Raw genomic sequence first — 27,808 nt, 5'->3', positions numbered from 1 at the left:
CTGAATTGTACTGGACTTGAAATCTGAAAACCTGTATTTTTTCTTAACTACTTATTAGCTCTGTGCCATGTCTCAATTTCCTAATCTAAAATAAAAACAAGAATACCCAGGGCAGTATAATGGGGTACAATGGTGTCAAACTCAGATAGAAATGGGGACCATTAAAACATACATAGCATTTCCTCCAAGCCACATATTGACCGAGTTGTAAAATGGTATATTACTTATAAGTCTATAGCAAGCAATGTAAAGTAATGGTTTATTTGGTCTCCATTTGCAGAGCTATCTTTTCTAATACACTTAGACTTTTCCTTTAGTTTATTCCGTCAAATACACATTTAGTGGGTGAAGATCAGTACCATCATTGACAGCTCTCAATTATATATCAATTCTGCCAATCAATTACCAATGCCAAAGTTTAGAAAACAGGAAAACCATAAAAGTCAGCCAAATGCTGAGAAGTATCATTACCCTAAGGAACAGATGTATACCTGTCTACAGAGATACATTCAGATTAGCTGTTCAGATCTAATCTGATTATATCAAATATTGAGATAGAAATTGATTAATATTAGAGACTGGGAAAGTAGGTTTAAAAAAAAAGGCAAATATCTAACACCTGATGCTTTGTCCCTTTAAGGAGATTTAAATGCAATTGCATTGAGAGACTAATACTGAAGTTTTGGCTGAATGGTTTCACCTGAAGTGACACAGAGTAATTAGAGTTGAATACCAAGGGCAGCCATGGGCTCATGTATGCCACATGCATGTGTGGGTTGCTTGGTAGCTAGATGGAACATGATGTCTCCCTCCCCACCCCTAATTCTTGCTTTAACATTCTGGAGTTCAGATACTCTGTAAAAAGACTTTTAAAACATGGAAAAGGCAAGAAAATCCACCTTTTCTTTTATAGACAAAGGTTAGGGGGAAAGTACCTTAAGCCCATCATGCAGTTAAAATTATTTCATAAGCTAAAGCCAGACACACCCCAAGACTCATCAGACTGCAAGTCTCCTTCGTGAGGCTCTCTTTGAGGTTTGTCTGCATAAGTAGTTTAGACCCTGCTAAGATCTATCCTAAATCTTGGTGGAATAAGACTTGTAAATGCCTCTTCACAAGCAAATTCATTTCATTTTCGAATTAGAGAGATGGGGAAAATGATGAACATTCTCTCTGTCTCTCTGTCTGTCTGTCTTTCTGTCTGTCTGTAGTACCTGACTAAAAAATAATTGCAGAATATATTGTGTTGGGGGATGGAAAGAAGATACCAAAATGGGTCAGGAGTCCCAAAGGTGTCTCCTACACAATCTTCCTCAAAATCCTTCATTCACCGGGAACTCAAAATGGAATAGCATGGAAATGCATTTGGTAAGTACTCACCTACTTCCCAAGCACAGGCTGCAATCACTATCAACTCCTCAGTTTTGGCACACATGCCATAAGAAATGCTATACTGGGCCAGAACAATCATCCCCTAGCTTCAACTCTGATGGTAAAGACCAATGGAAAGGGACCTTACAGACCACCTACTCAAAGCATCATAGACCTACTGGTTGTTGTCATTCAGTCATTTTTCAGTCATGTTCAATTCTTCCTGGCCCCATTTGGAGTTTTCTTGGCAAAGATCATGGAGCGGTTTGCCATTTTCTTCTCCAGATCATTTTACAGAAGCAACTGAGGCAAACAGAGTTAAATGACTTGCTCGATTAATTCATGTCTGAAGCCAGATTTGAACTCGGGAAGATGAGTCTTTCTAGCTCCAGGCCTGGCACTCTATCCACTGGGTCCACTGGGCCCACAGCTGCCCAGAGCTGGAACTGGAGGGCTCTTCAGAAGCTATCTAGTCCAATATTTTATTTTTTTATCTTATTTTTTCCAGATTACATGTGTATATAATTATAATAATCATTTTCTGACATTTTGTGATCCATAATCTCTCCTTCCCTCCCATTCGTATCCCTATCCCAACACAGCAGGTCATACGATATAGTTTACACATGCTATCAATCCAATACATATTTCCATGTTCAACAAATTGTGAAAGAAAAAGCATCGCTTATACTAGAGGAAAATTCATGAAAAATAAGTGAAGAATGGCATGCTTCAATCTGCATTGACTCCATCAGTTCCTTTTTTTTTAACATAGTCTCCCATCCAGGCATCCTATTAGCTCTCAATTGGAAGAAGCTTAGAAATTGTTGGGAGGAAGTCCCTCAATTTTTTCTGATTTTTTTTTTTACAGATTATATGTCAATACAATTTTCAATAATGGTTTTCTGACATTTTGCACTCTATGTTCTCTCCCTCCCTCCCAACCTTCCCCTCATCCCAACCCCTTCATTTTACAGATAAAGAAAATGAAGCCCAGAGAGGGGCAGTGACTTGTCCACAGTGGTAGCACAGGTGGCAACAGAACCTAGAGTCAAAGCTTGGACCTCTGATTGTAAATCTAGTGTTCTTCCTCTTACACATCTTGTGTAACATCAAAGGATCATAAAATCACAGATTTACATCTGGAATCTAAGTCAAGTCTCATATTTCTAAAAAATAAGAAATAAGGAATCAATTTTGTATTGCTGGGATATTGCTGGGGGCCCAAAGATCTCAAGTTCACAAAATTCTAATTCTAGTCCCAGAAAGGGCTTTTGTTAGCACTACTTAGAACCATGGACCATGACAGAATGTAGTCAATAAGTTTCATGTTTCTCTGTTCCAGAACAATGGCATACATGTAAAGGGGAGTGACTAAACAATTGGCAGAGTAGGAAGGGAATAAAATGGAATATTACTATTTCCCCAAAAATGATGAAAGATGAAGAATTTAGAAAATAGGAAGCCTTATAGGAACTGATATGGAGTGAAGAAACAGAGCCAATGAAATAATATACACAAAAACTACAATAACATAATTAGAAAGAACAACCACAACCACAACAAAGAAAATTCAACACTGTATAATAATGAAGCCAGGCTCTAGAGAAGAGATGAGAAAATCCACTTGCCTCCTCTCTTTGCAGAGGTGAAGGACTACAGGGATGTAAGATAACGTATGCCATACTGTCATAATTAATGCACTGGTTAATGTCAATAAACTACTCTTTTCTTCTTCCTCTTTTATTTTTTGTTAAAAACAGAGAAGAGAAAAGCTGTGTAGTTAGAGTTAGAAAACAGATGTGAGGCTCCTCCTAAGGAGAAGCAACTAGATGCTCTAAAGAGAAGAAATAGCTCGTCCTCTGAATAATGATACAGGAGAGCCAAGAAGCTATCAGGTAAGAGATAGAAAAATAGTTAGGCGTCCTAGCTCAAGGCTATTGAGAGAGCCATTAGTTGAAATGATAACAAAAGAGAAACCTATTGTCTTCCTAGGTGCCCAAGACATAATAGAGAACTTCCCAGGAAAAACAACCACACCTACTCACTTCTGGTAATTTACTTAGGTATAGATGATGCTTTCAGAATGATCCTAAAAATTATTGCCAACCATTGGGATATCTTGGGCAAAAAACTAAACTGTTAAAGTGTTTTTCTCCCTGTTGCTCCTAGAAGGAAATGAATGCAGAAAAGAAAAATAAATTTGAGAAATGAATAGAAAACTATGAAAGTGGTGTCTGAGAATGGGTTTTTGAGAATTTGAGAAAAATGAGAATATGTATTTCTGGACCACAGCTTAAAAAACAGAGATGAGTTTTCTGACTAGACTTATAGTACAACTAACAAAAGCTAATAAGAACATATTTGCTAAATCTAATCAAAAGGGCTTTAAATTAAAATAATGAGAGAAATTAAATTAATCACACATACACGTGGGTGTGTGTGGGTGTGTGGGTGTGTGTGTGTGTGTGTGTGTGTGTACCTCCCAAATTAGACACTGAAGTGAGCAACTCCCAACATGGAAAGGATCCAGAAATTCACAGTAGAAAAAAATCCATGAAAAAGCCATAGATTAAAATCCATGTCCTCAAATATCTATATAAAATATCTAAGACTTGTCTTAGTGGTGATTACATCCTTCAAAAGGTGGTAAAATAGTGGCAAGTAGGTGACTCAGTGGACAAAGGACTCAGTCTGGAGACAGGAGGTCATGGATTCAAACTTGACCCCAAATACTTCCTAGCTGTGTGACTCTAGGCAAGTCACTTAACTCCAAATGCCTAAACTTTACCATTCTGCCTTGGACCTGTAAACCTTAAAATTTCTTAGACTTATGAATGTTGGAAATTTCACCATTGGGAAATTTCATACTTGGAAAAAATTTCCTACTAATAGTAAGAACTCTATTGGAATGTGAAACCCCTTGGCATGGGAGGATCCTTCTCCTCCCTACTTAAGACTACTTTAGGACAGAAACCTTTTGCTAAACAATGGAAAGGGCTTTGACCTATGCTTAAGTATAGAACAGGAAGTTCTTTGAGTCATGATTGATTTTAGAATTGATACAATAGAGATACTTGGAATGACAGAACTAGGTCTTGGAAAATACAATCTCCACCCTATTTAGAGTAACAAGATTTAGGAAGGGCTGCAGCAAAGATCAAGATTTAATTATTTGAGAATATGACCTTCAACAGACATGTGCAAAGCCACAGACCTCTAGGAGGTCCTGGGTTAAACTAGAACCACCACTGGCACAGGGGAGACATCGACAGTGATTGGTAGATGTGAGAACTGAGGGGAGGGAACTTAGATGGTTTCCTTAAAGATAGTGGGGTCTGAGGACAGAGGGGGAGAGTTTTTTGCTCTGAGAGGTTTTGCTCTGAGAGGTTTTGCTCTGAAGGAGTCTGGAGGTGGAGGCCCCTGAGACTGTTTCTCCATTTTGGTCACGTGAGTGATAGGGACTGATCTCTTTTCTTTGCCTCAGCTATCTAAGGGCTTGGGCCTTTGGCCCAGCCTAAGGAGAGGGAGTATTTAAGTCCTATTCCCTTCTCTCCCCTTTCTCTTTCTCTCTCTCTCTCTCTCTCTCTCTCTCTCTCTCTCTCTCTCTCTCTCTCTCTCTCTCTCTCTCTTTAATACCTTTCTTCCTCCTGTTTGTAATTAAAAACTCCAAAAGGTTGACTGCTGACTTGAGTTTTCATTTACGAATTACATAGCTGAATTCCTTGGCGACCTTAAATTAATATATATATATCAGTCTTTTAAAGTGATTTCGATATCACAGACCTAATACTGAGTATCAATCCTAAGAGAGAAGATCAGGGTTTTTTAAAAAATTGAGAAACCAACAATAAAGAAATTTTGTAATACATCTGATACTAACAATGAGGAAATAAATGCTACAGTAAAAATGACGAGAACTCTTTGGGGGAAGTGACCACTCTCGGCCAGAATTTGTGACAGAGGAGAAGAAATCAAGGCATAGTTTGATATATAGCCTAGATTTGAGGAAAACAGATTTCAGTGTTCCAAAATTTAGCAAGATGTGGAATAAATGCTTCTTGGGAAATCAGCCCAAAAGTGATGGCCATTCTTAAGAATGGAATTCATAAGACACAAAGGGAAACAAAGCCAATGTGGAAAAAAATTTATTTGTCTGAAGAAAATGACCTGGATGGACAAGAAACTCACCAATCACCTTAAGATTTTTAAAAGAAATATATAGAGTATGGAAGCAAATACACATAACAAAGAATAAATATAAGAAATTGAGTTAAAATTTTTTAAAATAACCTTTGTATAAAATTTATGTGTCTGTATCTTTGAATGTGTTATTTCCCCTCAATAGAAGTAAACTTCTTAAGAGCAAAGACTATTATTTTTGTCTTTGTATCTCCAATATTTTGAACATAGTAAACACTTAACAAATAAAAATAAAAATAAATGGAGCACAATTCTATAAAAATGGCAACAGGCATGCTAAAGCCTTCAATGACCTGTGCCTGAGAAGAGAAACCAAAGACAACAAAATGGAGTGGAGGTTGATATTTTAAGGAAAGGAAGGATCAAAGATGGAATAAGACCTTTACTTGGGATGGATGGAACAATGACAAATAACAGAGAAACAAGAGAAGGCAGATTGCTCAATCTTGTGTCTATTTTCTTTGCAAAAGAGAATAACCTTTACAGTGGATATGATAAAACAAAAATGACTAATGATATCCAAGAGAAGTAAAGAGATAATAAAAGAGTATCTACCTGCCTTTAATGAATTCAAGAGCCTGGTAAGGCCCATAGTAACTACAACTTTCAATCCTGAAAGAACTGACAGATATGATTGCTTGGCCACTATCATGATCTTTAAAAGAATGAAAATGGGAGTGGTATCAACCACAAAATTAGAGCTCAAATGTGCCCATGCTCCAAATGGAGTCTGCCAACTACAAGCAAAAGAATTTGACTTTTATTCCAGAAAAAAAAAATTCTACAAAGGATTATTAAAGAGGTTTTTAGCAAACATCTAAAAAGGGCAAATTCATTTCATCAACAAGTCATTCCAGACTTATCACATTTCCTTTTTTGACAGTATTACTAAACTTGTAGATAAGGAGAATGGGAAGCTAGGTGACAGAGTAATTAAGAGTGCCAGGTCTGGAGTTGGGAAGAGTCATCTTCGTGAGTTCAAATATAGCCTCAAACTCTAACTAGCTGTATGTTCCTGGGCAAGTCACTTAACCTTGTTTGCCTCCACTTCCTTATCTGTAAAATGAGCTGGAAAAAGAAATGGTAAACCATTTGCCAAGAAAACCTCAAATGAAGACTCCTGAAGAGTTGGACATGATTGAAACAACCAAACAATAACAGATGAAGAGAATGAGAGAGATACAGTTTACCTTGATTACAGCAAAGCTTTGGGTAAAGTATTTCATATTATTCTTGTGAAGAAGATGGAGATATGGACTAAATTATAATCAGATGAATTGAGATGTGCCTTACTGGGCAAATTCAAAGAGTAATTGTTCATGGTTTAATGTCAATGTAGCAGGTCTCCAGGAGAGTGTTCCAAGGGATCTATGTTAGGCACCCACCTCCAACCCACCCAGCAATTTAACATTTTCTTAATGACATTGTTAAAGTCTAATCAAATTTTCTGATGACACCATGATTGGAGAAATAGCTAACACACTGGATGGCAGAATTCCAAAGGAATTTGACAGGCTGGAACATCAAACTGAATCAGATAAAATGGAATTCAATACATTTAAAATCTTTATATTTGTATTTGGTTACCAAAAAAAAAATCAATTTCACATTATCTTTATTACTTTGTTTTCCTTCTCTATTATGCGTTCATGTAGATGTTTTCTAAATAGCCCCAAGAAGATAAGGTGTATGTGTATGTGTGGAGATGCGGGATAAAGGAATTCCTCTGCTCTCTTCATTTAGCTCTTTCATCATCGTACTTTTTCCTTACCATATTTCACTATTTCCTATCTTATATTTTCCCCCTCTTTTATGTCTTCAGCTCCTACATGGAAAGTGGAGGAAAAGAATAATTGTTTTAGCTTTAACTTTTTTTCCTTCATTTCATTCTTACTTACGGCATACCTATATAGAGTCAAGCAGGTTTGAGTGGCTATCCTCCTTAAGGAAGTAATCCCTGGAGTTTAAGAGAAATCCTGCCCCACCCTGACTTCGCCAAGCCAATCACACAGTCTGACAACCCAGAGGCTACTGCCCCCAATGGGTACTCCCACCAAGCAATGGGAATGATACATTAAGAAAGATATTAATTCATCCAATTTATGACCGCAGTAGAGGCTCCTCCAATAGGATGCCAACCAGATTGCCCAGAGGATTAAAAGCAGTCATTGGGAGGGCAAGGAACACCCTCCCCACTACCAACTCTGATTTATTTTCACTAGACCATAGAGTCTCCTGGATACCAGGATGAGCTCATCTGTCCCGATGCTGAACCGAAACCTTTGGTTTAACAAAGGATTTGCTGTTCACAGCAACACAACTGGTTCACTCCTGCACAGGAATGATTCCATTCAGAATGTTCTCTTTGGCTACCAAAGTTAAAGTAATCAAAAGACGATTCCCCCACTTCGTGACATGTCTACCGTACCTGATATGTCTACCCAGTTAAGCTGTTGATAGTCACTTAAATCAGGTGTTCCCGGGTTATATTCACGTCTATTCAGGCAAAGCATTAAAGGACAAAATACAATTAATGTCACAGTAAAGTGACAGTGAAAAGAACAGCTATTAAAGTATCCTTAATATCCATTAGCCTAGTTTGAACAATCTTCCTCAGCAATATAAAATACCTCCTTTAAAAAGACAAACGGGGGCAGCTGGGTAGCTCAGTGGGTTGAGAGCCAGGCTTAGAGACGGAGATCCTGGGTTCAAATCTGACCTCAGACTCTTCCTACCTGTGTGACCCTGGGCAAGTCACTTAACCCTCATTGCCTAGCCCTTACCACTCTTCTGCCTTGGAGCCAATACACAGTATTGATTCTAAGACAGAAGGTAAGGGTTTAAAAAAAAAATTTTTTTTTAAAGACAAACACAGGCATTATCTTGACTCTACAAAGGGAGCCTCAACTTTGAAACAGGCAACATGTTAACAGAATTGTGGTTTGTCCACAAACATACAAATAAATTTGGCTAATGAGAAACTAAGGAATTTGGGGGAGAACAGGCACCCCTCTATTTCTCATCTAAAGGCTTTCAGGACTGCATTTTTAAAGGATTGGTTTCCTTCTGTGACTCAAATGTCCCTCTATCTTATCCACTTTCTGACAGGGGCACAGCACTATTAAAATGAGAACAGAGTGATGATTATTGGGGAGGGGGGGGTTGATATTCTTCACTGATATCTTTTTGTCTTTACACACACAATCATTTGAGGGGAGTCCTTCCTACCACCACTAAGTCCTCCTTTGTGACAAAGAAGAACAATTAAAGGCATTCAGTCCCTTTTTTTTTCTAATAAATGTGAAGGTCAATTATATTCTAATAAAGTCAATCCAGAAAGTGTTGAATCAATATAAGAGAATAATTGCACACCTCACCAAATCCTACCCATTGCTTCTTGACAAATAAAAGAAATACCATTTTTCTAGAAGCATATATCTAAAGATGAAAGACTTGCAGGCCATCTGGTCGACCTCCTCATTTTACAGATGAAAACCATGAGACTCAAGGAATTTAAGTGGCTTGCCCAAGGTCACCCAGGTAGTGTCAGCTAGTCTAGTTGAGCCCAAGTCGTCTAAGTATATGGCCTGTAGTCAATATCAATGAATATTTCCCTGCTTCAGACCTGAATTCAAGCCCTTTCCCCATGTCCTCTTCACTTCCCAAATTGCCCAAAGATCCCTGCATGGGTCCCAGATCCAAACCACCCACTTCAGGCCTCTGTCTTGACTCCAGGGCCTTCTCCAGTGCTCTTAAGGCCCTTCTCCAATCAGATCCACTCTAATTGCCAGCTCTAGACTCACTTTATTCCACACAGCTGGAAAATTAGTCTCCTGGGCCTCTCTCACAGTACCACCACCACCTCCTATGAGGCTAGACCTCTTTTCTGGTTCTCCTCCTTCATGTCTCATTGTTACTCCTCTGTTTGACTTTTAAAGCTTTCACAAAGGGGACAGCTAGGGAGCTACATTTCCTAGCTGAGTGACCCTAGGCAAGTCACTTGACCCCCATTGCCTAGCCCTTACCTCTCTTCTGCCTTAGAACCAATACCAGTATTGACTCCAAGATGGAAGGTGAGGGTTTCATTTATTTTTAAAGCCTTCACAACTTGGATCCTTCCCACCCCTTCAGTCTTCTTAGGCTTATCCCCTTCCATTATACTCTACCAACCAAGACACTGTCCTTCTTGCTGTTCCTCACATACAACATTTCATCACCTGTCCCATGCCTAGAACATTCTCCCTTTTCATCTCTGCTTCCTAGCTTCATTGGCTTCTTTATCTTCCATTAATATCAATTCAAATCCTGCCATCTGCAAAAGGTCTTTTCTTGTCTCCCCCCCCCCATGATATTAGCATATTTTCTATGAAATTACCTTTCATTTACACTATATATTTTTGTATGTTTTCTCCCCCCATTAAAATGTGAACTCTGTAGGAAGGGATTTTCTTCTTTTTTTTTTTACTTTGTATCATCAAAACTTAGCACAGTGACTGGTGCATATTGAGTGCTTAATAAATGCTTGACAAATAATAAATCAATTTCTGGCTTCAAAAGGTGTCTCTCAACATACTAGCAAATATGACTTCATACCCTCTCCACATTTTCATACTGTTATAATAGATGCAGAGCAGCAGATGGATTTGTGATTTATATTTGACTTCACAAGTTATCAAATAACTAAAAATAAAATTTGATCTTCATAACCAATTCAATTCAACAAATATTTATGATGAAACTATTGCATGCAAAGAACTAGCTAGGCACTTGGAAAGTTAGAAATTTTAAATAAGAAATAGTCCCTCCTCATCATGGAGTACACAATCTAGTAATAGGAAACATATGGAATGACTAGCTTTTTTTTTTTTGACATTTTGCCACAAGAAGAAATGTTTTATAGACATATAACTCATTTTCAGTGGGGGACAGGGAGACAGACAGACAGACAGACAGACAGAGAATACTTATTTACTGAAAAAAAAATTCTAAGATAAAATATGGGTGACAGACTGCCTCTTGAGGAGCTATATAGCCATTCAATTCCATAATCCAATCTGGGAAATAAGCAGTCTTCATCTATTTAGGTTTTCCTGTATGAACTGTTATGCTTAACTATTTTGAGTAGTTGAGAATCTCATATCCTGAGGCTTTCAAGTGTACTGGGGCTTGACATAATCAAGCATAATGTCATACACAATCCTGCTTTTGACTTGTTTATCTTTGGAAATATAAAATGCCAAAGCTAAAGAAACAAGAAGTGGACAACCTGGAGTCAGAAAGACTTGAGTTCAAATTCAATCTCTTATTACATGACTCTTGCCAAATCACTTAACCTCTATCTGTCTCTGTTTCTTCAATGAGAATAATAATAGTGCATAACTCTCAGGTTTGTTGTAGTGCTCAAATAAGATAGTATTTGCAAATAGCTTAGTACAGTGACTGAAGCATAAGAATATACTTAATAAATATATTTATTTCTTTCCTTCCTTCACAAGAAAAAAAAAACTAACAAAGATGTCATTAAAAAGTTGCACAGCAAAATACTGGGTTAAGACATTCTCAGGGAAATTCTACCAAAGGAAAAAAAAATGTGGTACCCACGTTTCAAAAACACAGTGAAAAGGAAAAGAAGTGACAAATTCCTTCTATGAAGAGTTAATTCTTAAAGTGAAAAAAAGACAACACTAAGGGGAAAGAACCAACATCATTAATGATATTAAGACAAAAATACTAAATAAAATAATCACAAGCAGAAATCAGCCATATATGAAAAAACTATCCAATGTGACCAAGTAGTATTTATAAATGGAAGGCAAGGGTGGTTTGGTATCAGGGGAAAAAAAGAATCTTCTCAACAGGAGAATAAAATAAATACTATTTGATCATATCATAAGACACAAAACCAATAACATACAACATTCAGTTTATTTTTTTAACTTTATAATATAGGAATAGAAACCTCTTTCTACAATATAATAAAAATGTGTATTTAAAACCATGAATTACTAGATAGAATGTAGAAACACTACAGAAATTGCCATTAAAAAAACAGGTGTTAAGCAGAAATGTTGACTCTTACCATTCCAAATTAAACAGTTCTAAGTCTTAAACATAGCAGTATATCATGAAAAGAAATTAAAGGCTAGCCATTAGTATATTTCTCATCCCTTTCACAGCCAAATTAAAAAAAAAAAACTTTCTATACTCCTTGCCTTCACTTTCTCTCTTCTCATTCAATTCTCAACCCCTGAGTGCAGTTTCTGACTTCATCACTCAACTGAAATTACTCTCTCCCAAGTCACTAATGACCTCTCTGGAGCCAACTGTTGGAGCTAGCTGGGAACGTGAATCCTATGGTCCTCCACCTTTGAATTTTGTGGGCAAGTCAGATTTTTTTCCCCAACTACTGCCCTTCCATCAGATCCTTTGGTTCCTGCCTGTTCTCCACCCCTCACTCCAGGACAGCAGAGAAGCTTCTGAATCAGCTAGGAAAAGTCAAAAGGAGACACTAACTTTTTAGACCATCTAAGTCTTCTTACTCCCGACTCCTGCATTTTCTAAGGTTAATGGTCCCCAACAATGTGGATAACCTCTTACCCAATTTAGGAGCTTTTAAATCTTTAATATAATGGAGACTGCTAAGCCTAATAAGCTCATACAAATTCTTAAATGGGAAACTTTGCTTCCTGGATAGTCACAATGTGTAATGGAAATTCCTTAGAGAAATGTTGGAGCATGTATAAACAGTTTGTAATTGATTTTAGTCTGCTAAGCACATGGCTAAGAGAAGCCTAAGCATGGGCTGGGCAGCAGTCAGAACTGGGAATGCTTCCAAAGGGCCTTAGTGGGACCCAAACATTACTCTCTCTCTCTCTCTCTCTCTCTCTCTCTCTCTCTCTCTCTCTCTCTCTCTCTCTCTCTCTCTCTCTCTCTCTCCTCTCTCTCTCTCTCTCTCTCTCCTCTCTCCCCTCTCTCTCTCTCCTCTCTCCTCTCTCTCTCTCTCTCTCTCTCTCTCTCTCTCTCTCTCTCTCTCTCTCTCTCCTCTCCTCTCTCTCTCTCTCTCTCTCTCTCTCTCCTCTCTCTCTCTCTCTCCTCTCTCTCTCTCTCTCCTCTCTCCCCTCTCTCTCTCTCTCCTCTCTCCCCTCTCTCTCTCTCTCTCTCTCTCTCCTCTCTCTCTCTCTCTCTCTCTCTCTCTCTCTCTCTCTCTCTCTCTCTCTCTCTCTCTCTCTCTCCTCTCTCTCTCTCTCTCTCTCCTCTCCCCCACCCCACCCCTCTCTCTCTCTCTCTCTCTCCTCCCCCCCCCCTCTCTTTGTTCTCTCCTGGTTTGAATCCCTTATTGATATAGTAAGAGATAATGCTACAAGAGGAAAAGCCCTGGACCTTCTCCCTTCTGAAGCTCACATGTAGCCCTGTGAAATTAACCTTAGTCCTTTGCTTCTGCATTTATTCTTTTCTATTGCAGGATGGGATTGGAGGGATTGGTGAAAGGATTGGGGACTCTAAATCTTTAGAGTTTTTAAAGGAGAAGAGGGGGAGTCCCAGCATCCCAGTGTATGGGCTCAGTACTGATGCCCCCAAAGAGCAAAGAGTGACCTTTGGGACCTAGCCAAGAAGTACCTAAGATGAGGTTCTTCTGGTAATTACGCCATATGTGAACATGAACTTGAAAGGACCGTTTTGGGGTAGAAACAGTATTAAAACTGAGTTTACTTTTCCCAGAGACTGGAGTGGTTAAGGGGAGAGTGTGTCACTGGTATGTTGGGAATGGGAGAAAATAAAAGTGTTTTTTAAAAATATGTATCCCACATAGATATCCCTTTATAAAAGCTAATTGATGTTAATATTTACTTCTTTCTTCTCTGGGCTCTGTTCCAGGTTCTGTGAACTTCTTTCTCCACCATTGCCTATCAGCCTTCTTGCTCTGAAATTACTCATGTATTGATTTGTTTCTGCCAGAACCTCCATATTCACTTCTTCATTCTGCTCTGGGCTCCCTCCACTCCTGACTCTCCAGACTGCTTTGTCCACTAAACACTGTGTCCTCTCCTCCCTCCACTTTTGAGCTTCCTTTTATGCCTTCTTCCATTAGAATGTAAGCTATTTGAAGGCAGAGACTGTCTTTATTTTCATTTCAATTCGTATTCCAAGTACAGAAATGTACTGGCAGATATAGTAAGAGCTTAAAAAATGCCTCTTAATTGTACTAAATATTATTTGACCTAGTAACTGTGGCTGGGGCACTAGTTACTGGTGGATAACAGTACAGAGAGGAGCACAACTAACTGGTAGGGGCTTGAACTGATAGTATTAGAGATAAGATACCCACAAACCTTAAGCAATCTCTTAGAACTAAGCTACCTGACTCTGTGGGAGTAAAGCATAGCGTATTCTATACATTAATATAATAAACACAAATCATAATATTATCTCACAATTTTAGCTCAGGAGTCCCCAGGACAGGGAAGGAATTAGGGGGTTGAGAATTCTTCTGCCTCATCAACAAAAAGAATTTATTAATTTATTATATGGCAAGTGGACAGTTAGGTAGTTCAGAGAATAGAGCACCAAGCCTGGGGTTAGGAAGATTTAAGTTCAAATCTGACCTTAGACATTTATTAGCTTCATGACCCTGGGCAAGTCACTTAAACCCTCTTTGCCTCAGTTCCTCGTCTGTAAAAAAGGGAAACACGGGAGAAGGAAAGGGCAAACCACTCCAGAATCTTGCCAAGAAAATCCCATTGTGAAAGTCCATGGCATCACATAGAGTCAGACACAATTGTACTACAAATGTGCCAGGTACTATGTTAAGGCTACAAAGAAAGGAAGAAATAGCCCTTGCCCTCAAGGAGTTCACATTCCAATGGGGTGCTTACGTGGTACAGGTTAAGTGCTGAAGGAATTCACAGAAGTGGCTAATCAATTAATATTAAGGGTCAACTAGGTGGTGTTACCCTAAAGGGTAACTACATTTCCCGAGAGCCCACTGACTTCCTGTCATTACGAACTTCCTGTAGACAGGGAATAAATATCTAGGGGACAGTTCTGCTCTTCCTCTTTTGGCATGCAGCCAATGGTGATGGTGGTAAGGTGGGGATTTTGAAATGGCTAATCAGCCATGAACATGTGGTTTTTGTTTTGTATCCTCTTTATTCCCTGATTTCTAATGATCCTTAACAAACCTCCTCAAATATATTTTTATTATTAGAGATTAAATGTTAAATTTTACAGTGGCTTAGTGGATACAGTGCCTGTCTCAGAAACAGGAGGACCTGGGTTTGAATATGGCCTCAAGGAGCCCTGGGAAAATCATTTGCCTAGCCCTTGCCCTTCTGTCTTAGAGCTGTAACTAAGACAAAAAGTAAGGGTTTTTAAAAAGATCTGTTTAATGAAGGAAAATGTATTAGATAAGAGTTGGGCCTAACCTACACCTTGAAGTAAGATTTAGAGAAGCAGGAAGAACATTTCAAAACATAAAAAGTCATATTCAGGCAAGCATAAGCATGGAACAATCAGAATGGAGTGAATGTTGGAAGTAGTAGGAATAAGGTTGGGTAACTAGGATGTGGAGAAATTCTGGCAAGCTTTGTAAGGAAGGCAAAAGAATTCTTACATGATGTGATCCATGAGAGGGTACCATTTAAAAAAAAAAATCTTTGGGCAGGCAAGTTAGTTAGGGAAAGTAATGAATCCTGATACCAGGAGAGAAGAGTTCTTTGATGAAGGAAATTTAAAAAGGAGTCAATGGACAGGGCAAAGGACTAAATATTGGGTAATATCTGGAATTAGGAACCAACAAGAAAAGTAACTGGCAAGAAAAGTATGATGGGGAGTGTCAAGATGGCCATGGCCAAAAAAAAAAGGTTCACTGTATTAAATGCTATGGAGAAGACAAATATAAATAAAAGTAGACAATGGTCATTGGGTTTAGCAAGAGGTAATTAGCTAGTGATTTTTTCAGAAGGGATTAAAGTGTTAAGGAAATGGAGACAATGAGATTTATGCAACACTAGCAGAACTTTCAAAGTAGAGCCCTCAAGGTGGTTCTCTTGGGATCCACCAGCCTCCAGCCTCTCCTAGACACATTGTCTAAAGGCTGCCTTGGAAAGAACACCCTTTACCACAAAGGAAAATGTAAGCATGTATCACAGGCTGCTCTTCTTTCCTTCTCGCGTTCCTATGCTGCCATCTAGTGGACCAGTATTAAAAGAGGTGTGTTCAAGCTTGAAGAGGGTAAGGAGAATTAGCTGGATTCATCAGAATATGAATACTAATGAGCAGGAAGTCCAAGGGATGGTCCCTGTATGAGACAATTAACTTTGCTTAGTACAAAGCCATAGGTAACACAGGATCAGTCCTAATCATATCTCTTCAAACACATAAAAGTCCTGACCAGTCAACAAATCACAGAATTTTAGAACTAGTCCATTCTCTTAATTTTAGAGATGACATTTTACAAGGCAGAAAAAGTCAGGTGACTTACCCAAAGTCATACAGTTCATACATACTATTTATTGAGTCAATAACAATCCTTCTATCTCCGTGTCCTCACCCTACCTCTTAAATATGAATATAGTCTTCTCAACATACTTTGGAATCCAGTGACACTGGCATCCTTGCCATTCTTCAAACACAAAACTCCATCCTTCTGCCTCTAACTTCATCATTCAACTGAAACTGTTCTCTCCAAAATTACTAATAATCTCTTAATTTCTAATCTAATGGCCTTTCCTCAATCCTCATCCAACTTGACCTCCTTGTAGTCTTTGACACTTTTTGACACTCTCACCTTGATATATCTCTTCTCTCTAAATTTTTTGGCAAACATTCTGACCTTCTCTTTTCTCTCTATACTACCTTACTTAGTGATCTCATCAGCCCCCATAGAATTAATTACTACCTCCATGCTAATGATTCTCAACTACACAGGTTTTTGGTTATTTTTTTAATGTTGGGTAGAGGCTAGATTAGAACCAAAGAAAAAGAAATTAAAGAAGTCCTTATAGTATTTTTAAACACATTGAACATAACAGAGAGAAAACCAAAAAAGCAGGATAGCTTTGAAAGTTATAGATTACATGAGTTGATGGGGATATGATTGAGGATGTAGATAGACTCTAAACAATCACCGTAGTGCAAATATCAATATAATATGGAAATAGGTCTTGATCAATGATACATGAAAGTTACAGATTGAACTTTAAAAGAAAACAAGTTTAATTAAGTGGTTTTCTGTTTTATATGCAATATTCTTTCTTTTCATATATGCATCATTATAGAGAGAAATATTTAATATCTAATGTATTTGTTGTTTAAATTCAAAATACATTTTAATTAAAAATATCAAAGGACCTACTATAACAAAAATATTTATTGCAACTCTTTTTGTGATAGCAAAAAATTGGAAATTGAGTGGTTCATCAATTGCAAAATGGCTGAACAAGTTGTGGTATGATTGTGATGAAATACTATTGGACTATAAGAAATTACAAGCATAATAACTTCGAAAAATCCAGAAAGACTTGCATGAACTGATGCAAAGTGAAATGAGCAGACCCAGAAGAACATTGTGTACAGTGACAGCTATATTTCTTGATAAACCTAGTTATTCTCAGTAATGCAGTGATCTAAGATAATACCAGACGATGTCATCTGCCCTCTGAGAAAGAACTGATGGAATCTGAATAGAGACTGAAACACTCTATTTCACTTTATTTCTTCTTTTTTTGTTGTTTGAGATCTCTTCCACAAAATGACTAATATGGGAAAGTGTTTTGCATGATCACACATGTGAAATCTATATAAAATTGCTACTGTTTCAGGGAGGGAAAAGGGATGGGAGGGAAGAAAAGAAGAAGAGTTATAAGGAGGAAATTTGGAACTCAAAAAAAATTTTAATGAACATAAAAAAATGTTTCTACATGAAATTGGGGAATAAAATATAATTTAAAAAAAGAAAAATCAATTGACAAATGGTCAAAGCATATGAATAGGCAGTTTTCAGATTAAGAAATCAAAACTATCAATAATCACATGAAAATGTGTTCTAAATCTCTCCTGATTAGAGAAATGCAAGTCAAAACAACTCTGAGGTACAACCTCACACCTAGATTGGCCAATATGACAGTAAAGGAAAATAATAAATGTTGGAGGTGATGTGGCAAGATTGGGACACTAATACACTGCTGATGGAGTTATGAATTGACCCAACCATCCTGGAAGGCAATTTGGAATTATGCCCAAAGGACTTTAAAAGAATGCTTGTCCTTTGATCCAGCAATACCACTACTAAGCTTGTACCCCAAAAAGATAATAAAATGGTTGTACAAAAATATTCTAGCCACATTCTTTGTGGTGGCAAAAAATTGGAAAATGAGGAAAATGGCTGAACGAATTGCGGTATATGGTGGTGACGGAATACTACTGTACTATAAGGAATAATGAATTGGAGGATTTCTATATGTACTGGAAGAATCTCCAGGAACTGGGGCCGAGTGAAACGAGCAAAACCAAAAGAACAATGTACATGGAAAGTGAAACATTGTGGAACAATCTAATGTAATGGACTTTGCTACTAGTAGCAATACAATGATTCGGGACAATCCCAAGGTTCTTATGAAAAAGAATACTATTCACATAGAGAGAAAGAACTATGGGAGTAGAAACACAGAAGAAAAACATATGATTTATCATTTGTTTATATGGGTACATGATTTGGGGTTTTGGTTTTTAAAGATTACTCTATTGCAAAAATAATCATAATAAAATTACTCTATTGCAAAAATTAAAATTAAAATAACATTTGTATAACCCAGTAGAATTGCTTGTCAGATCTTGGAAGGGGGGACAGAAAAAGAGAGGGAAAGAAAATGAATCATATAAACATGGAAAAATATTTTTAAAAAACAAATAAAAAAGAAAAGTAAAAAAGAAAAAACAGTCAAAGAAAAAAAAAGAAAAATCATCAAGAAAAAATACAAATACCACAGGATTAGAGATGAGCAAATGTCTTCCTTTTCAAGAAAGAAAAGAAGTTAGAGTCAATAAGGTTACCTTCAATTACTGGCAAAATTATATAACATAATGTTAAAGAGCTAATTTATGAGCACTTGGAATGCAATGTGGTGATATAGAAGAGCTAGCACAGCTTCATCGAGAACAAGTCATGCTTGACTAACTTCATTTCCTGTTTGACAGGTCTAATGAAAGGCAAAGATAAGAGAAATACTGTAGACATAAGGTACCTGGATTCCAGCACAAGCTTCAACTACTCGGGTTTCTGACAAAATCTGTCAATTATCCTTGTGAACAAGACGAGGAGATGTGGATTAGATGAGACATATAGCAGAGATTCAAAAATGGTTGAATGATAGAACCCAAAGAGTTGTGATTAATTAATACTGTCAAGAAGAAAAAAGGCCTCTGGGATTACTTCCTATTCCCATTCTGTTCAACATTTTTTGCCAATGGCTCGAATGAAGTCACTGATGGTATGCATATGAGATTTGCAAATGACATAGAACTAGACGACATAGTTGTCACTTTAGATCATCGATTCTCATCAACTCCTGGAGGTCCCCAAAGCCTTTTAAGGGGATCTTAGAGATTAAAATTATTTTCATAATAATACTGAGATGTTTTGATTTTCTAATATGGCAAATATCAATAGATGTAACCCACATAAAGAAAAGCTCTTGGAAGAAGGGTCCTTTGTAATTTTTAAGAGCATAAAGGGATCCTGAGACCAAAAGGTTTAAGAACTGCTACATTAAATGACAGAATCAGGTTCCTGAAAGAGTTTTCCATGCTAGAATGATGGGCCAGATCTAAAAAGGTGACATTTTAAGGGGATGAGTATAAAGTGCTACAATTACATTGGGGTTCTTTAAAATCCCAAGTACAGAATGGGAGTTAAACATATAACAGTACATGAAAAAACTCTGGGGACTTTAGTGGATTTGCAAGCCAGTGAGTTAAAAGTGTGACACTGTAACCAAGAAAACTAACGTGATCTCAGGCTGAGTTTTTTAATTAATGTTACTTTCCTGTTTAAGTTAGTAAACACATTTTAGTGGTAAATAATAGAGTATATGGTTTACTGTGTCAAGTTACACTAAATTTCTGAGTTTCATTCTAGTTGAGTCTCTTATTAATCTCACTAAATCTGAGGACTATTAATCAAAAGCCATTTACCAAGAGCCATTCACTAGGAGAAACTGAGTTTTCAAAAAGTAGAATTGCAAACTATACATGAGCACATGAAAATGTGCCCAAAATAACTATGTAAATTAAACCAACTGGGAGGTCTTCCCCGCATCATAGTCCCTATTAGAGGAGTTATGGGAATTGATTGGTTGACCTTCTTCATACTCAAAGAGGACCAAAATGACATCACTACGTCAGAGGCATCAATGTACAAAGTCTACCACAGTGGCTGATCAGACCGACAGGAGCTCAGAAGGGTTGAACCCCAGGTCGGGTACAAATAGACTGCATGAATATTTGAGATAGAGATATCTGAATTTGCAGATCTCGTGTTTCTTTTAAGCTCCTGCAATTCTACTTTACTCATGAAGCACAAAATCCTCTTTTAGTGAAGATGAAAATTGATCATCACTCAAGATTTCCATTTGGTATTATGTTCCCCACCCAAAAAAGGGACCAAACTGCCCTTACCCTATGACCCAGTAATCCTATTGCTTTTTTTTTTTTACACCCTTACCTTCCATCTTGAAGTCAATACTGTGTATTGGTTATAAGGCATTAGAGTGGTAAGGGCTAGGCAATGGGGGTTAAGTGACTTGCCCAGGGTCACACAGCTAGGAAATGTCTGAGGCCACATTTGAACCTAGGACCTCCTGTCTCTAGGTCTAACTCTCAATCCACTGAGCCAAACAGCTGCCCCCAATCCTATTGCTTATTAGAAATATATCCTAAGGAAGTCAAAGACCAAAACAGAGGCCCAGTTATGCCAAAATATTCATAGCAGTCCTCTTTGAGGTAGGAAAGAAATAGAACCAAAATAGGACAGCATCAGTTGGGGAATAACGGAAAAATATGGCAAAGTATAAATGCAAAACAATATTTTTGTGAACTAAGAAATGAAAAATATGAGAAATGTAAGAAAATGTAGAAAGAGTTGGATGAAGTAAGGCAGAGTGAAATAACCAGAAGGGAGTAAGGTACATAATGATTCATTCATTTTTCAGTCATGTCTGACTCTTCTTGACCCCATTTGGGGTTTTTTTGGCAAAGATACTGGAGTAGTTTGCCATTTACTTCTCCAGATCACTTGACAGATGAGGAAACTGAGGCAGACAAGGTTAAATGAATTGCCCAGGGTTATACAGCTTGTAAATGGTCATAGTTGAAATCAGGAAAATAAACCTTCCTGACTCTCAATTCAGCATTCTATTCACTGTGCCAACTATCTCACATAATAATAGAACAATGTAATTGAAAAGAGCACTAAAAGAGGAGCCAGAACTTTGGATATAATTGAAAACCCAACAATGGTCTCAGAGAAGAAATAATAAAACCAATTTCTTCTCTTTCAGCAAAAGGGCAGAGGATTACTAAGGCATATAGTGCCCTATATAGCCTCTCTGTCAGATTTTTTTTAATTAATTTAAGTTAAATCAAGTCAAAAAGCAAGTACTTGCTATGGGCCAAGCACTGGGGGGGGGGGGGGGGGGAGCAAAAAGGCAGTCCTTGCTCTCAGGGAGCTTATATTCTACTAGGCAAGACATGTAAACAAAATACAAAATACAAAAAAGAGAGAATAAATGGAAGGCACTCTGGTGTTTTTCTTTCTCAGACTGGAGGAACTTCTAAACAATTATGATGGAAAAACAAAAGGCATTAATAAAACTTTTTTTAAAAAGTAAACTGCCTATTCCTATTAGCTGATGTAATAGATATTTCTGCAATGACTTAGCCAGGACTCCTCATATTTCTCTTCAACAATGTGTTCATCAAATAGGTATCAAGTGATAGCATTTGTACAATCCAGTGGAATTGCTTGTCAGCTCTAGGAGGGGGGAAGGAAGAGGAGATGAAAACGAATCATGGAAACACGGAAAAATATTTAATAAATAAATGAAATTTTTTTAATGTGTTCAGCATCAAAAAGCATCATTACAAGAGTAACTAGGTAGCACAATGGATAGAATGCCAGACCTGGAGTCAGGAGATTCTGGTTTCAAATCTAGTTTCAGACACTTCTTAGCTGTGTGACCCTGGACAAGTCACTTAATCCCAATTGCCTAGCCCTTACCACTCTTTTGACAGAAGGTAAGGGTTGTTGTTGTTTTTTAAAGCATTATAAAATATCCAATTGCAAATGGCATGCACAAAGAGAGTTACACCAATATGATTTCTGTTCCTCCAGAAATTTCCAGTTGAATTCTGTTAGGACTTGTTTGAAGGGAGTAAAATAGCCTAAGAATTCTCAGCTCTTTTTCAGATGGATTTGGTTCATGCTCCTTTATAAAGGGAAGCAATTTTAAGGGCCAGGATTGTTCGCCATCATCCTATCTGTGTTTTCCTGGAATTCTATCTGGTAGTGTTTACTTTCTAGAGGCCATCTCTATTTACTAAACTGAACCCTGGCTTTGTTTTTGGACAGCATGTCTTTGGCTTTTTTTTCTCTTTTGGCTCACTGTAGGCTGCTCTCCTGATTCTGGATCCTGTCCATCACTCTGCCTTCAGCCTGGATCTCTGATTCCTGGCTCAAAGGTCACTATGCCAGATTTCCTCTTTGGCTTGTTAATTTACCTACTAACACAGGAAACAGACAGTAAATAATGACGAATGGTAAAAATAAAAATATTAAAGACCATAAATTCTTTTCCTGAATCTAAGCAAAAGTATTTAAGTCACATAGAGATCGTGGTTAAACACCCAGAGAGAGGACAAACTACCTTTGTCAATGGAATGGAGGTAAGAGAGGATAGTTAATAAACTCTCAGACCTGAGTGGGCTGGGGAGAATAATGGAAAGTTGTACAAGGTTGTTTTGTTTTGGCTACTATAGCAATAGCAAATGAGTTATTGGCAGGAAAAAAATCATTTTGTCATGAATTTCATTATAAATAGCTCCATAAGACATTATTATAGATGAGGATGCTATTTGCATTTGTAGATGTGATAGGATTTGTTCTATTTGTTGACAGGGTAACTGTACTGTGGATTTAAGAATAAATTGGCAATTCTCCACCCACAATTATCGTCATTTCAAAAGGTTATTCGCTCTATGTTCCACCAGAGGGAGCCCACATTGAAGTAAAAATCCTTAGTGACCCCTGGTGCCAGGAATTCCAAGCAGTGGGAGAAAGGAAATGTTATTATTTAAAGCTTAAGATGATCTAAGTTTAAATTCCCAAAACCAGAAACATAATGTTTGTTTCTATTCACATACCCAATGCCTTGAACATATGTACAATGTACAACGAATCCATAAAAAGTACTAATTCTGCTTTTAAGTTTTCCCTTTTAAAAAGCCATAAAGTGTCTCAGTGAGTAGACTGAGAGCCAGACCTAGAGCCAGAAGGTCCTGGGTTCAAATGTGACCTCAGCCACTTCCTACCTGTGTGATCCTGAGCAAGTCACTTGACCCCCTTTGCCTAGGCCTTACCGCTCTTCTGCCTTGGAACAAATACACAGTATTGTTTTTAAGGCAGAAAGTAAGAGTTTGGAAAAAAAAAATTTTTTAAGGCTGGGATGTCTAGGAAAGAGAAAGGAAAAATCGTCCCACTTCATAGAAGCTCCCCAATGATTTCAATTACCACATGCTGAAGTTACATTGAGTTAATTTAATGAAACACCACAACTAATCTTGCAAACCTTTAACAACATTTAGCTACACATTAAAACATACACAAACACCTAGCTTCTCTCGCCTTTTAATTAAGCAAACTGTCCCAGTTAAACCCCAACAGATAGGTGATTAGATTCTTTCCATCTGGGAAAAGACAGGTGAGCTTGTAATTATTTCAACCATCAAGATAAGGGAGTTTAGAGAAGGTATTCTTATACTCCTTACCTGAAGATGGTAACAGGAAAGGACTCATCATGAAATGTTGATAGCATTCTAAACAATCCGGTTAGCTCCCTCCCAGTTCCAATCTTCATTATAAACACAATACTAAATTAATTCTAAGTTGGGAGATGGGATTGTTTTTTTAATTTAAAAAAAAAGAGAGAGAAAGAAAAAATGATTGTTGACTGATAGGTGCAAGGCAGATGCCAGTCTGCATTGATAGAGGAAATTGCCTCACCAGTAATTCCACTATAATAATGATTTTTTTTTTAATTTATGTAATGGAATATCACTGCACTTATTTAAAAAATTAAAAGAATTCAAGGAAATAGTGGAAACTATGAAATGATACAGCATGAAGAGAGTGAAATAAAACAAAATACAAAATGCTGACAACTATGTACGTGAAGATAATTTTTTATTGCAATTAAGACAAAAAAATGGACATTAGTCTAAGTTCTTAAAGTTAAAACATCACTCTTCCTTTTTTTTTTTAGTTAAAAAAAGAAACCATTCCAACCTAAGATCACATGTATTGCTGGTCATGATCAGTTTTATGCCATTTTTCTGAACTGTTTTATAAAGACTACAATTTTGTAGAGTACTGGGAGGGAGTTCAAGTGTGAGTTACATGGGGTTTGTTAGCTTTAATAGTGAAGACTGCACTAAAACTTGTGGGGACACTTTGGACATAGATGTAAAAAAAACATTCCATCCAGTCCTTTTACCAGTACAGTCTACTTCCTAGCATTGCTTCCTTTCTCCAGGGAAGCTCCTGAGATACATAGCACTTGAACAGTAGGAACTGATGCAAGACAACCAGTACAAACTCTTTTTTAAAAATGGGGGGTGGGGGGGCAGCTGGGTAGCTCAGTGCATTGAGAGCCAGTCCTAGAGACAGGAGGTCCTAGGTTCAAATGTGGCCTCAAACACTTCCCAGCTGTGTGACCTTGGACAAGTCACTTAACCCCCATTGCCTAGCCTTACCACTCTTCTGCCTTGGAGCCAATACACAGTATTGACTCCAAGAAGGAAGGTAAGGGTTTAAAATGGGGAGGAGGGCTGCTAAATGGCTTGATGGATAGAGTAGGGTCTGGAAATGGAAGTCTGAGTTCAAATCTGAACTCAGACACTTCCTAGCTCAGTGACCCTGAACAAGTCATTTAATCCCAATTTATAGTTGTTAATACTCCTCTGCCTTGGAACCAGTACTTAGTAAAGATTCTAAGAAGGAAGGTAAGTGGAATAAAATTAAAAGATGGGGAGAGAGGAGGCCTAAATGCATAGGTATTCCAGTCTCCCTACCTCTGGGATCAAGCTAGCCTTAGAAGTCTTGAAGAATCAATTCTTCCCAATGAAGAAGTAGCATCACTATTACATCTAACTAATGCTATTGCTTTTACTGTATATTTTCTCATCTAATTAATAGTGCATTTAATCTAAATCTAAAATTATAACATATCAGCTCTTCCCAGTGAAAATGTACAGGCCACATAATATCTAATGGATTCTTGTGTTTTTGCTATGTATTTTCTAATTTAATTAAATGGTTCCTTTAAAATTATAGCATATCAACCCTTCCCAATGAAGATTACAGTCTATATTACATCCATCTGATGTGTCTGCTTTTACTGTGTATTTTCTAATCTAATTAAATGGTGCATTTAAAATCATAATATATCACTTCATCCCAATGAAGATGTACAATCTACATTACATCCAAAGGATGCTCCTGCTCTTACTATGTATTTTCTAATTTAACTAAATGGTATATTTAAATCACATGTGAGTGAAAGTGAATAAATGACACAATATAAGGGGAATGGTTAAGAAGGAGCATAGTCTAAGTAGGTGGCAATAGGAGCCAAAGATTAAATAAATCATACTCCTATTAAGATGAGAGCTCAGAAAGGTAACAGCTGGGGCACAAGTGAAAGCCAACAGCCCAACAGAGTTCCAAGAGAGCAGTTTGGGCAATCAGTCATCCATGAGGGCAGGGTGGTGTGCTAATAAGGGCACTTGCTGCCTGGGTGATACAGATGAGGGAAGAGCACAAGCAGAAATTTCAGTTAGCAGCCCACAGCAATCATAATAAAAATTACCAAATTCCAGGAGATAAAGGAAAAGGACATCTCTAAGAAATCCTCAAAGTATATTGGGGGATGGAAGAAGGGAAAGGGAAAGGGAAAGGAAAGGGAAAGGGGAAGGGGAAGGGGAAGGGGAAGGGGAAGGGGAGGGGAAGGGAAGGGAAAGGGGAAGGGGAAGGGGAAGGGGAAGGGGAAGGGGAAGGGGAAGGGAAGGGGAAGGGGAAGGGGAAGGGGAAGGGGAGGGAAGGGAAGGGAAGGGAAGGGAAGGGAAGGGAAGGGAAGGGAAGGGAAAGGGAAAGGGAAAGGGAAAGGGAAAGGGAAAGGGAAAGGGAAGGGAAAGGGAAGGGAAAGGGAAAGGAAAGGGAAGGGAAAGGGAAGGAAGGGAGGGAAGGGAAGGAAGGGAAGGGAAGGGAAGGGAAAGGGAAAGGGAAAGGGAAAGGGAAAGGGAAAGGAAAGGGAAAGGGAAAGGAAAGGGAAAGGGAAAGGGAAAGGGAAAGGGAAAAGGGAAAGGGAAAGGAAAGGGAAAGGAAAGGGAAAGGGAAAGGGAAAGGGAAAGGGAAAGGAAGGGAAAGGAAGGGAAGGAAGGGAAGGGAAGGGAAGGGAAGGGAAGGGAAGGGAAGGGAAGGGAAGGAAGGGAAGGAAGGGAAGGGAAGGGAAGGGAAGGGAAGGGAAGGGAAGGGAAGGGAAGGAAGGGAAAGGGAAGGGAAAGGGAAAGGAAAGGAAGGGAAAGGGAAAGGGAAAGGGAAAGGGAAAGGGAAAGGGAAAGGGAAAGGGAAAGGGAAAGGGAAAGGGAAAGGGAAAGGGAAAGGGAAAGGGAAGGGAAGGGGAAAGGGAAAGGGAAGGGGAAGGGGAAGGGGAAGGGGAAGGGGAAGGGAAGGGGAAGGGAAGGGAAGGGAAGGGAAGGAAGGGAAGGGAAGGGAAGGGAAGGGAAGGGAAGGGAAGGGAAGGGAAGGGAAGGGAAGGGAAGGGAAGGGAAGGGAAGGGAAGGAAGGGAAGGAGGGAAGGGAAGGGAAGGGAAGGAAGGGAAGGGAAGGGAAGGGAAAGGGAAGGGTAAGGGAAGGGAAGGGAAGGGAAGGAAGGAAGGAAGGGAAGGGAAAGGGAAGGGAAGGAAGGGAAGGGAGGGAAGGGAAGGAAGGGAAGGGAAGGAAGGGAAGGGAAGGGAAGGGAAGGAAGGGAAGGGAAGGGAAGGGAAGGGAAGGGAAGGGAAGGGAAGGGAAGGGAAGGAGAAAGGAAGGAAAGGAAAGGAAAGGAAGGGAAGGAAGGGAGGGAAGGGAAGGGAAGGGAAGGGAGGAGGGAAGGAAGGGAACGGGAAGGGAAGGGAAGGGAAGGGAAGGAAGGGAAGGGAAGGGAAGGGAAGGAAGGAAGGAAGGGAAGGAAGGAGGGAAAGGGAAGGGAAAGGAAGGGAAAGGGAAGGATGGAAGGGAAGGAAGAAGGAAGGGAAGGGAAGGGAAGGGGAAGGGAAGGGAAGGGAAGGGAAGGGAAGGAAGGGAAGGGAAGGGAAGGGAAGGGAAGGGAAGGGAGGGAAGGGAAGGAAGGGAAGGGAAGGGAGGGAAGGGAAGGGAAGGGAAGAGGAAAGGAAAGGAAAGGAAAGGAAAGAAAGGAAGAAAGGAAGAAAGGAAAGGAAAGGAAAGGAAAGGAAAGGAAAGGAAAAAGAAAGGAAAGGAAAGGAAAGGAAAGGAAAATATTTGTACTCTTGCTATTATTGACTAGGCATTTCTATCTATAAAATCAATGTAGATCAAGTGACAGCCATATCATCTTACTGCTAACTGTAACAAAGCACTTGCCTCAGCATCCTCTACCTATTACATCAACATCCCCCAGTTTCTTTATCAGTCCTCATATGGCATAATCTCAAGGGTCCTTATAATCCTACTCATGCTTCTCTGGATGCGCTCCAATTTACCAACATTTCTCTTAAAAATGTCATTCAGAACTGAACTCAAAATTCTGAATATGGTCTGACTAGGAAGAATACAAGAGAACTATTACTCCCATATGCAATAAACCATTCCTCTCTCAATACAACCCAAGATTTCACTGGGTTGTTTTTTGGGTTGGTTGGTTGGTTTGTTTTATTGGGAGGGGGCTGCCATGTTTTCTGGTATTAT

At 38.5% G+C, this 27,808-nt stretch overlaps 1 protein-coding gene across 1 annotated transcript in view; it reads right to left on the bottom strand.

Moving 5' to 3' along the window:
• SMYD3 (SET and MYND domain containing 3) overlaps positions 1–27,808 on the bottom strand; it is a 1,068,189-nt gene that overhangs the window by 1,023,006 nt on the left and 17,375 nt on the right. The gene's annotated exons all lie outside the window — the stretch shown is intronic.

This window comes from Monodelphis domestica, chromosome 2, assembly GCF_027887165.1.
Source record: "Monodelphis domestica isolate mMonDom1 chromosome 2, mMonDom1.pri, whole genome shotgun sequence".
Lineage (NCBI taxonomy): Eukaryota > Metazoa > Chordata > Mammalia > Didelphimorphia > Didelphidae > Monodelphis > Monodelphis domestica.
The sequence above is the reverse complement of the archived record's forward strand: the minus strand, read 5'-3'. Positions and strand labels throughout refer to the sequence as shown.